We start from the raw sequence: 16,100 nt of genomic DNA on the forward strand, positions 1-16,100 counted from the left end.
CCTGGACTCTCCCTTAGATCATGTTTTCTTGTCACTCAACTGGTGCAATTTTGGAAAAAGGTTTGGCAGTAGTTGCCAACCCTCACGGCGTCTACTTGGTGATTTTAAAACTTGATCTAAAATAGGAGCCCTCGTCTAGCACCTCCATTCGGTGTTGCTCGAGTATTGCATAAATTTTTTCCATCGGTGCGAATCTGCCAAAAAATGCCTACGCTTGGACCCTCTCTTAGAAAACCTTCTTCGATCACTTGATCACCGCAATTATGGAAGAGACTTGGCAGCAGTTGCCATTCTACACCACGTCTGTTCTATGATTTCGAAGTTGATGTAATGGTGAGCCCTTGTCTATAGCCATGAGGTGGGTGATTTGGAACTCTAGCAAAAAAAATTTCATGCCTATTGCGGCTACAATGGGAGAGGTAGTTGTTGCAAGCCTCTCCCATGCCCCCCTCATTGATTCAATGCCACTGTCAGGGCGGATGGATATGTCAAATTTTGAAACGGTGGACGCCAAAGTTGAATCAATTAGAGGGGCATGAAGCCCACCCTCGAGGGTGCTATTCCTAGACTCTCCTTTAGATCATGTTTTCTTGTCACTCAGTGGGCACAATTTCAGAAAAAGGTTTGGCAGCGCTTGACAGCCCTCACTGCGTCTACTTGGTGATTTTAAAACTCGATCTAAAATGGGATCCCTTGTCTAGCACATCCATCCTATGTTTCTCGGGTATTTGCATAAATTTATGTGATCAGCATGAATCCCCCAACAAATTCCTATGCTTGGACCCTCTCTTAGATCACCTTCTTCAATCACTCGACCGACACAATTACGGAAGAGACTTGGCAGCAGTTGCCATTCTACACCACGTCTGTTCTGCGATTTCAAAGTTGATCTAATAGTGAGCCCTTGTCTCTAGCCATGAGGTGGGTGCTTGGTGCTCTAGAAAAAATTTTTGCATGCCTATCATGGCTACAATGGGGGAGGTGGTTGCTGCGAGCCTCTCGCATGCCCCCCTCATTGATTCAATGCCATTGTCAGGGCAGATGGATATGTCAAATTTTGAAATGGTGGATGCCGATGTTGAATCAATTAGAGGGGCATGAAGCCCACCCTCGATGGTGCTATTCCTGGACTCTCCTTTAGATCATGTTTTCTTGTCACTCATCTGGCACAATTTCAAAAAAAGGTTTGGCAGCGCTTGCCAGCCCTCACCGCGTCTACTTGGTGATTTTAAAACTCGATCTAAAATGGAAGCCCTCCTCTAGCACCTCCGTCCGGTGTTTCTTGGGTATTTGTATAAATTTATGCCATTGGCACGAATCCCCCAATGAATGAATACGCTTGGACCCTCTCTTAGATCACCCTCTTCGATCGCTCGACCGACACAATTATGGAAGAGACTTGGTAGCGGTTGCCATTCTACACCGTGTCTGTTCTGCGATTTTGAAGTTGATCTAATGGCGAGCCCTTGTCTCTAGCCATGAGGTGGGTGCTTGGCACTCTAGAAAAATTTTTTGCATGCCTATCATGGCTACAATGGGAGAGGTGGTTGCCATGAGCCTCTCCCATGCCCCCCTCATTGATTCAACACCGCTGTCAGGGTGGATGGATATGTCAGATTTTGAAATGGTGGATGCCGATGTTGAATTGATTAGAGGGGCATGAAGCCCACCCTCGAGGGTGATATTCTTGGACTCTCCTTTAGATCATGTTTTCTTGTCACTCAGCTGGTGCAATTTCAAAAAAAGGTTTGGTAGCGGTTGCCAGCCCTCACCACGTCTGTTCTACGATTTCAAAGTTGATCTAATGGCGAGCCCTTGTCTTTAGCCATGAGGTGGGTGCTTGGCACTCTAGCAATATTTTTTACGTGCCTATCGTGGCTACAATGGGAGGCTTTGATAACAAAAGTAGCTCTCGGTGACCCTTCCCAATAGAATCAGTGCTGGTGTTTGAGAAAGACACATTGTTCGGATTTGGAATATTGGCACTAGCATCGTTTCTATTGGAAGGACCGTTAAGCCATCCCGATTTTGCTATGTGAGTGCTCTCTCCCCAGAGTGGTTCTCTTCGCAACAACTTCTTTGGCAAAAAAAATTCAGAATGGTTCACCAGCGGTTGTCATTCCAATGGTGTCATTGTGGTGGTTGCCTGGGTAGCAATCTGAAGGGCGAGCCGTCATCTAGCAGTGACGAGTGACGAGTGACAAGGGAGCAATCTGAAGGGCGAGCCGTCAAGAAGAGCCATTGCTCATGTGGGCAAGGATGAATGCAGGCTCAGATTCCAAATGAAATCAGCAACATCGGATCTGTATATAAGAGTGGAATGAAGGAGCAACCCATTTGCTATGTGCCTCTCTGCAAAGTTGCTCTTATTTCTCACTCCATTGCCACAATTTTGGGAGTTGTTCGACAGCGGTTGTCATTCCAATGTGTCATTACGGTGATCTAGAGAGTGATGCTAAGGGCAGGAGCTTGTCTCTAGAATTTGGGATATTTTTGCGAGTGAGCAGGGGGGGCTTCTCTTCTCAGAACCTCTCCGTGGAATTTATATATAGACCCAGTGTCGACGATATTGATGGATGCAAGCCCTTGGATTCAAAATTTGTTCACAGCTAACATTGGTCTTTGTGAGAGATGGGTATGAAAGCACATCCTGATTGCTACGCGGGAGCTCCCCAAGGTTGCCTCTGTGCCAACTCGATCAGCACAACATTGGGAATGGTTCAACTTGGATTGTGCATCGCATCAAAAGTGAATGGGGAGATCTCTCTATGAATGGCGGCATGGTGATTGCAAGAGAAAATTGACTTAGTCAGAGCATTAGCCTCGGGCCATTGTGACAGCCTTGCAATTTCTCTTTAATTGCAACCTATGTTTGTACAGTAGCAGAGTTTGCATGTAAGATGGGCCTTGTTCTTGAGAGTTCCAGGAGATGACCTCTGGAACTTTTGGATTGGGCCCCTTCAAGGTGAAATTCATCTAGTTGATCAGATGAAGCTCGATGTTCTTGTATCTATTTTGAGATGGTAATGATGGTCATTAATCTATGGCGGTGAGTATATCCCATTCGGTAATCACAATGGCGGAGCTGTTGGGAAGTACTTGTCACTTTGTTTTGTTGGATATACCCTATATGTAGGTGTCTACACGGCTTGCAACACACTGCACATTTGGTGTTCAATTCTAAGATGCACTTTTTGCTGAGTGTGTATGGAGTTGTATCTTTTAGCCAAGGGCTCCGTCTCATTGGCACATTCTATCATTGCATTTTTATCCTGCCCGGACGACAAGAAGGAAAGAGATGGTTGCACAGGTGCATTGCTCGACGTCCTTAATTTCATCGAGGGTCCACTCTCCACCCTAAGTTTTTGCCGATTGGTAGAGCCTTGGGATTGAGAGTGGGGCCGGCGAAAGGTTTGGTTGCTGCATAATTTATTCGCTAGTGCGTTCTCGGTGCATGCTTGCCTCTTCACTATCTCATCCTACAGAAGTGCATGGAATTGTCGTGACAGCCTTTGTGGTCTGAGCTAGTAGAAGCGTAGAGTATTATCGATAATTTTTGTTTGGATGCGGAAACTCTCCATGCCCTATCCTGCCCTGTGGGATCCAAACGGCTGTAGCTCATGGGTTCTGCGGGAGATACTCTTCTTCAGCTCCCCCCTAAAGAGAGCATTTGGTGTTTGCATTGTGTGGACAAAAAGCCCAAGGCATTTCATCTCTCTTCAGATGCAAAATTTTGTGAGGGCTTGTCAAAGTATGGCCATTTGTATGGGGTGCACCAAAAAGCATGTAGGGGGCATATGCCTGGGAAATGGATGTCTCTGAGTGTCCTTACTCGATCGCGTGCATGGTGTACATCTTTGCATTATGACTCTACTGTGAGCATTTTTGATTCGAGAATTTTGGGGGAACGGGTTTCTTACGAGATGTTCTTCTCAGGCTCCTGCGAACCAGAGTGCTCATCTTTGCAATGCTTTGACAAGTGCAGGCCCAACATGTCTATCTAGGGAAAGAAATTGCACGAATGCTTTTTGCCGAGATGTGGGTGCTCACGGGTGGTTCCCTCGCAGTGTAGTTCTTCGGTATGTGCATGTGCATGAGATTGAAGCTTGTACGACAATGCTAGTGCGAGTGTTCACCCATAGGAACTTTTTTGTACCTGCGCTGGCAAATCACATTTCACGGGGAATGGTTAGCGAGGCTGTGCTGGGAAGGATGATATTTGCCAGAGGTTATAGACATGTCTGTGTATGTGGGTGGGCTCTTAGCACCTATAAATGTGTGGAGGGAGTGTTATACAAGATGCCCTTGAGTGGCCTTATAATTGAGGTGGTCGCGTGCACAGTGATTCCTTTGCCGATCGCATAACCAACCATGTTTTTGACTCACACGACCCTTCACCCTTCAGCACGGTGATCTCCATTGGCACTTCGACAACCAGCTCTTCGTCATGGCAAAATGTTTGTTGCGATCGAGAAGGATTTTTTCTGTGCGAGTACACCTCAACAGGCATGTAGGAGGCATATGCCTGGGAAATGGATGTCTTTGAGTGGCCTTATAAATTAGGTGGCTACGTGTGCAGTGCATCTCATACAGACTTGAGGCTTCTTTCCGAGTAGTGGCGACAGCGAGTTCGAGGGTAAAGGGTTCTATATGGGATGTTCTTCCTAGGTGCTTGTGAATCGAGGCTCCCTATTTGGCCCTCTCTGGTCGACAATGGGACACTTTCCTCTTGTGTGAAATCTTTGAGCGTTGTGAGTCCTGCATGTGCTGTGAATGTCATTCTTGTTACTTGTCCGACGGATTATGTTTGGATGCATGACGGAGCGAATGCAAATTTTGGTTTCCCATCGCGGCGGGCATCCCTTGGCTGTAGCAGGTCTTGGGGGTCCCCTTGTTGTTAGAAGCTACCTGGTCGATCCTGCCAGTAGTCATATGCTTGTCTCAAAGATTAAGCCATGCATGTCTAAGTATGAACTATTTCAGACTGTGAAACTACGGATGGCTCATTAAATAAGTTATAGTTTCTTTGATGGTACTTTGCTACTCAGATAATCGTAGTAATTCTAGAGCTAATACATGCACCAAATCTTGACTCTCATAAGGGATGCATTTATTAGATAAAAGGCTAGCGCGGGCTCGCCCGCTATTCCGGTGATTCATGATAACTCGACGGATCGCACGGCCTTTGTGCTAGCGACGCTTCATTCAAATTTCTGCCCTATCAACTTTCAATGGTAGGATAGAGGCCTACCATGGTGGTGATGGGTGATGGAGAATTAGGGTTTGATTTTGGAGAGGGAGCCTGAGAAATGGCTACCACATCCAAGGAAGGCAGCAGGTGCGCAAATTACCCAATCCTGACACGGGGAGGTAGTGACAATAAATAACAATACTGGGCTCATCAAGTCTGGTAATTGGAATGAGTACAATCTAAATCCCTTAACGAGGATCCATTAGAGGGCAAGTCTGGTGCCAAAAGCCACGGTAATTCCAGCTCTAATAGCGTATATTTAAGTTGTTGCAGTTAAAAAGCTCATAGTTGGACCTTGGGTCATCACGGTCAGTCCGCCTTCTGGGTGTGCACTGGCCCTCACGTCCCTTCTGCCGGCGGCGTGTTCTTGGCCTTAATTGGTTGGGTCACGGTTCCGGTGTCGTTACTTTGAAAAAATTAGAGTGCTCAAAGCAAGCCTACGCTCTGAATACATTAACATGGAATAACGCGATAAGAGTTTGGTCCTATTCCGTTGGCCTTTGGGACCGTAGTAATGATTAATAGGGATAGTCAGGGGCATTCATATTTCATTGTCTGAGGTGAAATTCTTGGATTTATGGAAGATTAACCACTGCGAAAGCATTTGCCAAGGATGTTTTCATTAATCAAGAATGAAAGTTGGGGGCTCAAAGATGATCAGATACCGTCCTAGTCTCAACGATAAACAATGTTGACCAGGGATCGGTGGATGTTGCTCTAAGGACTCCGCCAGCACCTTCTGAGAAATTAGAGTGTTTGGGTTCCGAGGGGATTATGGTTGCAAGGCTGAAACTTAAAGGAATTGACAGAAGGGCACCACCAGGAGTGGAGCCTGTGGCTTAATTTGACTCAACATGGGGAAACTTACCAGGTCCGGACATAGTAAGGATTGACAGATTGAGAGCTCTTTCTTGATTCTATGGGTGGTGGTGCAAGGCCGTTCTTAGTTGGTGGAGCAATTTGTCTAGTTAATTTTGTTAATGAATGAGACCTCAGCCTGCTAACTAGCTATGCGAAGGTTCCCCTTTGCGGCCTGCTTCTTAGAGGGACTATGGCCTCCTAGGCCATGGAAGTTTGAGGCAATAACAGGTCTGTGATGAACTTAGATGTTCTGGGCCGCATGCGCGCTACACTGATGCAACCAATGAGTTTCTCTCCCTAGCCCAAAAGGTTTGGGAAATCTTGCCAAATTGCATCGTGATGGGGATAGACCATTGCAATTATTGATCTTCAACGAGGAATTCCTAGTAAGCGCGAGTCATCAGCTCGTGTTGACTATGTCCCTGTCCTTCGTACACACCGCCCATCACTTCTACCAATTGAATGATCTGGTAAAGTGTTCGGATCATGACGACGATGATAGTTCCTATCGGCGACGTTGCGAGAAGTTCACTAAACCTTATCATTTAGAGGAAGGAGAAGTCATAACAAGGTTACCGTAGGTGAACCTGCGGTAGGATCATTGTCGATTCGAGACCCTGAATCATGTAGGGGATGGAGCTGGCTTCCTCCTCACCCTCAAAATCTCAGCGACGTGCGGACACTCAGCCCTAAAACAATGTGTTGGATGGCCAAGCTACAGGTCCAGCATCGTCGAGGTCGAGGGTCACATCGAATGCCCATGATCTAAAGCGTGGATTCCTCGCGGGGCAAAGAAGAGACTCGGATGCAATCTAGATTAGGATCGGTGCCTTTGAATGATGTCCGTGTCAAAGCGAGAGGTCTCTGCTCAGTTGTAGTTCAGAGGGGGTTCGAGCCTCATCCCCTATTGAGATTTCATGGTCCGATCATGTGCGCGACACTATGCCAAGGATCCGTTGTTTCGACGGTGGCAAGTCAGGACTGCTGCAACCCCCCGTTGCCTTGCCCAGGTGTGCTGAATCATCGCTTGGAGCATTCTATGTTTAGGATGGGTGCACTAGCATGATTTATGGGGCAGGGGTCCCATCTGTTGACACTGCTCTCCCATGCATTGCCTCCCACCTTTGTGAGGTGATTGGGCAGGGACACACCACAGCGTTCCTCGTCGCACCCATTGGGTGCTCGGGGTTCGGGATGTGTCAACACCCAACACACAGGTGCATCACGCACCTTAGAAATCCAAAGAACAAAGAGAGAGCTAGCGCCTTGCATACTTGGGTCACCAAAAGACAAAAACAAAACAAAATCATGACTCTCAGCAATGGATATCTCAGCTCTCGCCATGATGAAGAATATAGCGAAATGCGATACTTAGTGTGAATTGTAGAATCTCGTGAATCATCAGGTCTTTGAATGCAACTTGTGCCTGAGGCCTCGGCCAAGGGCACATCTACTTGGGCATCGTACTAAATTTTTTTGCCCTACCCAGTGAGGAGCGGAGATGGCCATCCATGTCCGCGAGTGGTACGTGGTCAGCTGAAATGAGCACGAGGTCCGTCGATCCATCACGACGAGAGGTGGCTTGCAAAGGCTGGCATTGGTTTGCGCTGATCGAACGATTCCTCGTGAGGAACTTTATTCTGGGCTCAGTGACCCGCCGCAGTGCGGGCATTGCTACATCTCTACCGCATCCCCAAGTCATGTGTGAGTACCTGCTAAGTTTAAGCATATCAATAAGTGAAGGAAAAGAAACTTACCAGGATTCCCCTAGTAACGGCGAGCGAACCGGGAAGAGCCCAGCATGAAAATCGATGGCCGCGCCTGTCAAATTGTAGTCTATAGAAGTGTCCTCAACGACGGACCAAGCCCAAGTCCCCTTGAAGGGGGCGACGAAGAGGGTGAGAGCCCCGTCGGGCCCAGACCCTATCGCACCATGAGGTGCTATCGACGAGTCAGGTTGTTTGGGAATGCAGCCCTAATCGGGTGGTAAATTCTGTCCAAGGCTAAATATGAGTGAGAGACTGATAGCGAACAAGTACCGCGAGGGAGAGATGAAAAGGACTTTGAAAAGAGAGTTAAAGAGTGCTTGAAATTGCTAGGAGGGAAGCGAATGGAGGTTGGCGATGTGCCCCAGTCAGATGCGGAATGGTGTGAGCCGGTCCGCCGCTCAGTTTGGGGGACGTGCCAGTGTAGGCTGTCACAGCGGCACAAGCACGACCTTCTGGTCACACAAATACTTTCATCGCGGTGGTCGAGGAGCAAAGTGCGCACCTTTATGGGGGGCTCTCAGGCACCTGTGCACTCGTGGCGCTGGCCAGCGAGCTTTCCATCCGTCCCATCTTGAAACACGGACCAAGGAGTCTAACATGTGTGTGAGTTGGCAGGTTGGGAAAACTTGCGAGGTGCAAGGAAGCTGACTGGCAAGATCCCCTCTCAGGGGGTGCACCGCTGACTGACCCTGATCTTCTATGAAGGGTTCGAGTGTGAGCACACCTGTTGGGACCCGAAAGATGGTGAACTATGCCTGAGTAGGGCAAGGCCAGAGGAAGCTCTGGTGGAGGCCCCCAACGATACTAATGTGCAAATCATTCATCTAACTTGGGTATAGGGGTGAAAGACTAATCGAACTGTCTAGTAGCTAGTTTCCTCTGAAGTTTCCCTCAGGATAGTTGGAGCTCACATGCGAGTTTTCTCGAGTAAAGAAAATGATTAGAGGCATCGGGGGCGTAACGCCCTCGACCCATTCTCAAAATTTAAATAGGTAAGTCAGCACGACTGCTCTGTTGAGCTGTAGCACAGAATTGCGAGCTCCAAGTGGGCCATTTTTGGTAAGTAAAACTGGCGATGCGAGATGAACCGAAAGCCGAGTTACGGTGCCAAATTGCGTGCTAACCCAAATCCCACAAAGGGTGTTGGTTGATTAAGATAATAGGACGGTGGTCATGGAAGTCAAAATCTGCTAAGGAGTGTGTAACAACTCACTTGTCAAATCAACTAGCCCCGAAAATGGATGGCACTGAAGCACGTAACCTATACTCGGCCGTCAGGGCAAGTGCCAGGCTCCAATGAGTAGGAGGACGCGAGGGTTGTTGTGAAACCTTGGGTGGACCGGCCCCCGGTGTAGATCTTGGTGGTAGTAGCAAATATTCAAATGAGAACTTTGAAGACTAAAGTGGGGAAAGGTTCCATGTGAATAGCACTTGGACATGGGTTAGTCGATCCTAAGAGATGGGGAAACTCTATTTTAAGGGCGCACTTTGCGCGATCATCGAAAGGGAATCGGGTTAATATTCTTGAACTGGGATGTGGCGGCGAACAAAAACATTAGGAAATCTGGAGACATCAATGGGGGCCCCGGGAAGAGTTTTCTTTTTAACAGCCTACCCACCTTGAAATCGGTTCAACCGGAGATAGGGTCCAGCGGCTGGAAGAGCACCGCACGTCCTGCGATGTCTGGTGCACCTTTGGCAGCCCTTGAAAATCTAGAGGACTGAGTACCATTCATGCCCAGTCGTACTCATAACCGCATTAGGTCTCCAAGGTGAATAGCTTCTGGTCAATAGAACAATGTAGGTAAGGGAAGTTGACAAAATGGATCTGTAACTTTGGGAAAAGGATTGGCTTTGAGGGCTGGGCCTAGGGGTCTGCACCCTGAACTCGTGGGCTATTAGCGGCCTGCCCGAGCTGCTCCTGTGGCGAGGGTGGGCCGTCACGTGCCGATCGGGCGATAGACGCAGGATGCCCCCTTCGGAGGGCTTTCCCTAAGTGGTGAACAGTCGACTCAGAACTGGTACAAACAAGGGGAATCTGACTATTTAATTAAAACAAAGCATTGCGATTGTCTCTGCGGATGCTAACGTAATGTGATTTTTGCCCAGTGTTCTAAATGTCAAAGTGAAGAAATTCAACCAAGCACGGGTAAACGGCAGGAGTAAGTATGACTCTCTTAAGGTAGCCAAATGCCTCGTCATCTAATTAGTGATGCACATGAATGGATTAACAAGATTCTCACTGTCCCTATCTACTATCTAGTGAAACCACAGCCAAGGGAACAGGCTTGGTGGAATCAGCGGAGAAAGAAGACCCTGTTGAGCTTGACTCTAGTCCGACTTTGTGAAATGACTTGAGAGGTGCATCTAGGCGTGCCGATCCGGGTGGAAGACAATGTCAGGTGGGGAGTTTGGCTGGGGTGGCACATCTGTTAAAAGATAACGCAGGTGTCCTAAGATGAGCTCAACGAGAACAGAAATCTTGTTTGGAACAAAAGGGTAAAAACTCATTTGATTTTTATTTTCAGTACGAATACAAACCGTGAAAGCGTGGCCTATCGATCCTTTAGAATTTCAGAATTTGAAGCTAGAGGTGTTAGAAAAGTTACCATAGGGATAACTAGCTTGTGGCAGCCAGGGGCCAAATTCCTGGTGGGTGGGGTTTGCAATTTCCGCCAGGGCGAAAAAATCTCCCGAGTGCCAAATTTCGGGCAGGAGGGAGGGGTTTTGTAGAAATTTCTACCAGGGCAAAAAAACTCCTGAGTGCCAAATTTTGGGCGAGTGGGGTTTCGTAAAATTTCCACGAGGGGGAAAAAATCTCCCGAGTCCCAAATTCTGAGCTGGTGGGGTTTGCGATTTTCGGAAGGGTGGAAAAATCTCCCAAGTGTCAAATTCGTCGCAGGTGGGGTTTTGTGATTTTTGCGAGTGCAAAAAAGCCTTCCAAGTGCAATTTCCATTTCGGTCGAGTTTGCAATTTCTGTGAGGGCGAAAAAATCTTCCAAGTCCAAATTTTGGGTGGGCGGGGTTTCGTAATTTCCAAGTGCCAAATTTCAAGCGAGTGGGGTTTGTAAATTTCGGGAGGGCGAAAAAATCTTTCAAGTCAAAATTTTGAGTGGGTGGGGTTTTTAAATTTTTGTGAGGGCAGAAAAATATTTCGACTACAAATTCTAGGTGCGCCCCCGAGTTTTGTAATTTTCGTGAGGGCAGACGACTCATGTACGTGATCCAAAATCGGTCAAATTATTTTTTTGGTTAACGCCCAAAGTTTTGAACTCAAATCGAGTTGGCTACCCCAACTCGAATCACCTCCAAATTTTTCGCACAACCCATGTCACCATGCTCGACTTGATTCTAAGTGCCCCGAGTCATGTACGTGGTCCAAAAGAGGTCAACTTTTTTTTTTTTTGGGTTAATACCCAAATTTTTCAACTCGAACCATGTTGGCAACCCCGACACAAATCACCCCAACTACCCGAACCCCGACTCGAATCGCGTTGAGCCTTAACTGCCTCCAATTTTTTTGCACGATTCATGTCACTGTGCTCGACATGATTCTAAGTGCGCTGAGTCATGTGCATGATCCAAAGGAGGTCAACTCATTTTTTGGGTTAACGCCTAAAGTTTTCAACCCAAATTGTGTCAGAAACCTCGACTCGTATTGCCTCGAGCCTTAATCGCCTCCAATTTTTTCGTAGGACTCATGTCACCGTGCTCGACTTGGTGCCCCGAGTCATGTACATGATCCAAAAGCGGTTAACTTCTTCCTTCTTTGGTTAACACCCAAAGATTTCAACCCGAATCGTGTCAGCAACCCCGACTCAAATTGCCTCGAGCCTTAATTGCCTGCAATTTTTTTGAACTGCTCATGTCATCGTGCTTGACTTGATTCTATGCGCCCCAAGTCATGTATGTGATCCAAAAGTGATTAAGTCTTTTTTTGGCTAACGGCTAAAGTTTTTGAATCGACTCAGCTACCCCGACTCGAATTGCCTCGAGCCATAACCGCCTCCATTTTTTTTTCGCTCGACTCATGTAACCGCACTCGCCTTGATTTTGAGTGGCTCGAGTCACTTACGTGATCCAAAACCGCGTAACTTTTTTCTTTTTTCTTTTTTTTGTCAAGTCCCAAAGTTTTGAACTCGGATAGAGTGGGAAGCGCCGACTCGAGTCGTCTCCAAATTTTTTGCACGACTCATGTCACCGTGCTCAACTTGATTCTAAGTGCCCTGAGCCGTGTACATGATCCAAAAGCGGTTAACTTTTTCTTTTTGGTTAACGCCCAAAGTTTTCAACCTGACCCGCCTCGGCAACCTCGACTCAAAGCACCTCGAGCCTTAATGGCCTCCAATGTTTTTGCACGACTCATGACCTGTCGAATTTTCTTTCAAATCATGTCACCCAGGGCACCTCGATGCTACGTGACCCGAGCCCTATGTGCGATCCAAAACTCAGTAACATTTTTTTTTGAACTCCCAAAATTTCATTCTTTTTTGCCTTATGGGGCCTATCACAATCTCTTTTTATAAAGAAAATTCTCAAATCGGCTACCCTACCTCGAATCTGGCTAGCTAGCTGTAACGCCTCGAGTCGGCTCAGCAATACGTGAACTAAAACTTGTGCATGATCCAAAAGTGGGTAACTTATTTTTTTTTTTTTTGTAATGCCCAAAATTTAGCACTTTTCGCTGTACAGGGCCTCCCATGATTTTTTTTTTTTCCCCTCGTCGACCCACTCTGGTGACCCAATCGGGTCACCCGAGGTTGGGGCGACGGAGTTGGGTGACCCAAGTTGGGTCGACCTAGGTGTGCGATCCTGGCTGGGGATAGCAAGTCGATTCTATAAGTTTGCTTGCCAATTTTGCTAGCCAGGTCAGCTCACTAAGTCATCTGACCATGTGGTCTTTTCCAAATCAAGAATTGACTCTTTAAGTTCGCTCACAGCTCATCAAGTCGGCTCACCAAGATGACTTACCATCTTGCCTCACCAGGTTGCCCCACCAGGTTGCCTCTTCTTTAAGACCACTCACCATGTCGGCTCCCCAAGTCAACTCACTGAGTCGACTATTCAAGTTGCCTCACCAAGTCGACCCCTTAAGTTTGCTCACCAAGTCAGCTCACCTAGTCATTTTACCACCTTGCCCCAGCAAGTGTGCTCGCCAAGTTGCCCCACCGAGTTGCTTCTCTAAGCCCACTCACCATGTCAGCTCACCAAGTTGGTTGTTCAAGTACATTGCCAAGTCAACTCTTTAAGTTCGCTCACCAGGTCAGACTGCCCAAGTTGCCTCTTTAAGTTCGCTCGCCAGGTCAGCCCGCCCAAGTCGCATCAGCGAGCTAACTCGCCGAGTCACCTCATGAAGTTGACTCTTTAAGTGTGCCCACCAATTCAGCTCACCAAGTCGACTCACCATCTTGCCTCGATAAGTTGGCTTGCTGAGTTACCCCACCAAGTCATTGCCTCTTTAAGCCCGCTCATCATGTCAGCTCGTCAGGTCGGCTCACCAAGTCGACTAATCAAGTAGGCCCACCAAGTTGCCTCAAGGATAGCTCCTCGCCATGAGTCACCTCACCATGTTGACTCTTTGAGCTTGCTCGCGCCACACCAATTTGACTCAAGTACGTTGCCAAGTCAACTCTTTAAGTTTGCTCAGCAATTCAGCTCACCATGTCATCTCAACAAACCAACTCGCCGAGTTGCCTCACCATGTTGGCTCTCTAATTCCACTTGCCAAGTCACCCCACCAAATCGCCCCATTAGGCCCACTCACCACCTCGCCCTGTTAGGCCCACTCTCACCAAGTTGACTCTTTAAGTCTGCTCATCAAGTTGAGCCACCAAGTACTCTCACCAAGTTGACTCTTTGAGTCTGTTCATCAAGTCGCCTCACCAAGTACTCTAACCAAGTCAATTCTTTGAGTGCGTTCATCAAGTCGCCCGACCAAGTACTCTCACCAAGTCGACTCTTTAAGTCCTTTCATCAAGTCACCCCACCAAGTACTCTCACCAAGTCAACTCTTTAGGTCCGTTCATAGAGTCACCCCACCAAGTCGACCCTTCAAGTGCGTTCATCAAGTCACCCCACCAAGTCGACTCTTTAAGTTCATTCATCAAGTCACCCTGCCAGGTCAGCCCAAAAATTACTCTCACCAAGTCGACTCTTTAAGTTCGTTCATCAAGTCACCCCGCCAGGTCGGCCCACCAAGTGGACTCTTTAAGTTCGTTCATGAAGTCACTCTGCCAAGTCGGCCCACCAAGTCAACTCTTTAAGTTCGTTCATCAAGTCACCCTGCCAGGTCAGCCCACCAACTACTCTCACCAAGTCGACTCTTTAAGTTTTCTCACCAAGTCACCCCGCCAGGTCAGCCCACCGAGTACTCTCACCAAGTCGACTCTTTAGGTTTGTTCATCAAGTCACCCCACCAAGTTGATTCTTTAAGTTCATTGATCAAGTCACTCTGCCAGGTCAGCCTGCCAAGTACTCTCACCAAGTCGACCCTTTAAGTTCGGTCATCAAGTCACCCCGCCAGGTCGGCCCACCAAGTACTCTCACAAAGTTGACTCTTTAGGTTCGTTCATCAATTCACCCCGCTAGCTCGGCCCACCAAGTTCTCTCACCAAGTTGACTCTTTAAGTTCATTTATTAAGTCACCCCACCAGTTCGACCCACCAAGTACTCTCACAAAGTCGACTCTCTAAGTTCATTCATCAAGTCACCCTACCAGGTCAGCCCACCAAGTACTCTCACCAAGTCAACTCTTTAAGTTCGTTCATTAAGTCACCTGGCTAAGTTGGCCCACCAAGTTGACTCTTTAAGTTCATTCATCAAGTCACGTGACTAGGTCAGCCCACCGAGTACTTTCACCAAGTTGACTCTTTAAGTTTGTTCATCAAGTCACCAGGCCAGGTTGGCCCACCAAGTCACCAACTACTCTCACCAAGTTGACTCTCTAAGTTCATTCATCAAGTCACCCCGCTAGGTCGGCCCACCAAGTCGAATCTTTAAGTTCATTCATCAAGTCACCCCACCAAGTACTCTAACCAAGTCGATTCTTCAAGTGCGTTCATCAAGTCACCCAACAAAGTACTCTCACCAAGTCGACTCTTTAAGTCCTTTCATCAAGTCACCCCACCAAGTCGACTCTTTAAGTCCGTTCATCAAGTCACAAGAACAAGTACAAGTACTCTAACTAAGTTGACTCTTTATGTCCGTTCATCAAGTCTGTTCATCAGTTCACCCCGCCAAGTACTCTCACCAAGTGGACTCTTTAAGACTACTCATCAAGTCGAGCCACCAAGTACTCTCAGCAAGTTGACTCTTAGAGTCCATTCATCAAGTCACCTCACCAAGTACTCTGACCAAGTGGATTCTTCAAGTGCGCTCATCAAGTCGAGCCACCAAGTACTCTCATCAATTCGACTCTTTGAGTCTGTTCATCAAGTCACCCCACCAAGTGCTCTCACCAAGTCAACTCTTTAGGTTCGTTCATAGAGTCACCCCACCAAGTCCACCCTTCAAGTGTGTTCATAAAGTCACCCCACCATGTTGACTCTTTAAGTTAATTCATCAAGTCACCCCACCAGGTTAGCCCACAAATTACTCTCACCAAGTTGACTCTTTAAGTTCGTTCATCAAGTCACCCTGGTAGGTCGGCCCACCAAGTGGACTCTTTAAGTTTGTTCATGAAGTCACTCTGGCAACTCGGCCCACAAGGGCAACTCTTTAAGTTCGTTCATCAAGTCACCCCGCCAGGTCAGCCCACCAAGTACTCTCACCAAGTCGACTCTTCAAGTTTGCTCATCAAGCCACCCCGCCAGGTCGGCCCACCAAGTACTCTCACCAGGTTGGCGCACTAAGTACTCTCACCAGGTCAACTGTTTAGGTTTGTTCATCAAGTCACCCCACCAAGTACTCTCACAATGTCAACTCTCTAAGTTTGTTCATCAAGTCACTCCGCCAGGTCGGCCCACCAAGTACTCTCACCAAGTCGACCCTTTAAGTTCGGTCATCAAGTCACCCAGCGAGGTCGGCCCACCAAGTACTCTCACAAAGTCAACTTTTTAAGTTTGTTCATCAAGTCACCCCACCAGTTTGACCCACCAAGAACTCTCACAAATTCGACTCTCTAAGTTCGTTCATCGAGTCACCCTGCCAGGTCAGCCCACCAGGTACTCTCACCAACTCACCCCGCCAGGTCGGCCCACCAAGTCGACTCTTTAAGTTTG

At 47.7% G+C, this 16,100-nt stretch overlaps 2 non-coding genes and 1 pseudogene across 2 annotated transcripts; all 3 read left to right on the top strand.

Moving 5' to 3' along the window:
• The first annotated feature begins 4,905 nt into the window (after window positions 1–4,905).
• On the top strand, window positions 4,906–6,716 carry LOC149578947 (18S ribosomal RNA). Its single transcript, XR_016357611.1, has one exon. It is a non-coding gene; the product is annotated as an 18S ribosomal RNA (ribosomal RNA).
• A 706-nt stretch (window positions 6,717–7,422) lies between these two features.
• LOC149578948 (5.8S ribosomal RNA) lies at window positions 7,423–7,576 on the top strand. The gene has a single exon (XR_016358195.1). It is a non-coding gene; the product is annotated as a 5.8S ribosomal RNA (ribosomal RNA).
• A 247-nt stretch (window positions 7,577–7,823) lies between these two features.
• Window positions 7,824–9,670, top strand: LOC149578949 (25S ribosomal RNA; annotated as a pseudogene).
• Window positions 9,671–16,100: the final 6,430 nt, after the last annotated feature.

The sequence above is a fragment of the Cupressus sempervirens genome, chromosome 1 (assembly GCF_028749045.1).
Source record: "Cupressus sempervirens isolate cs-2001-9-10 chromosome 1, ASM2874904v1, whole genome shotgun sequence".
In the NCBI taxonomy this organism is placed as follows: Eukaryota; Viridiplantae; Streptophyta; class Pinopsida; order Cupressales; family Cupressaceae; genus Cupressus; species Cupressus sempervirens.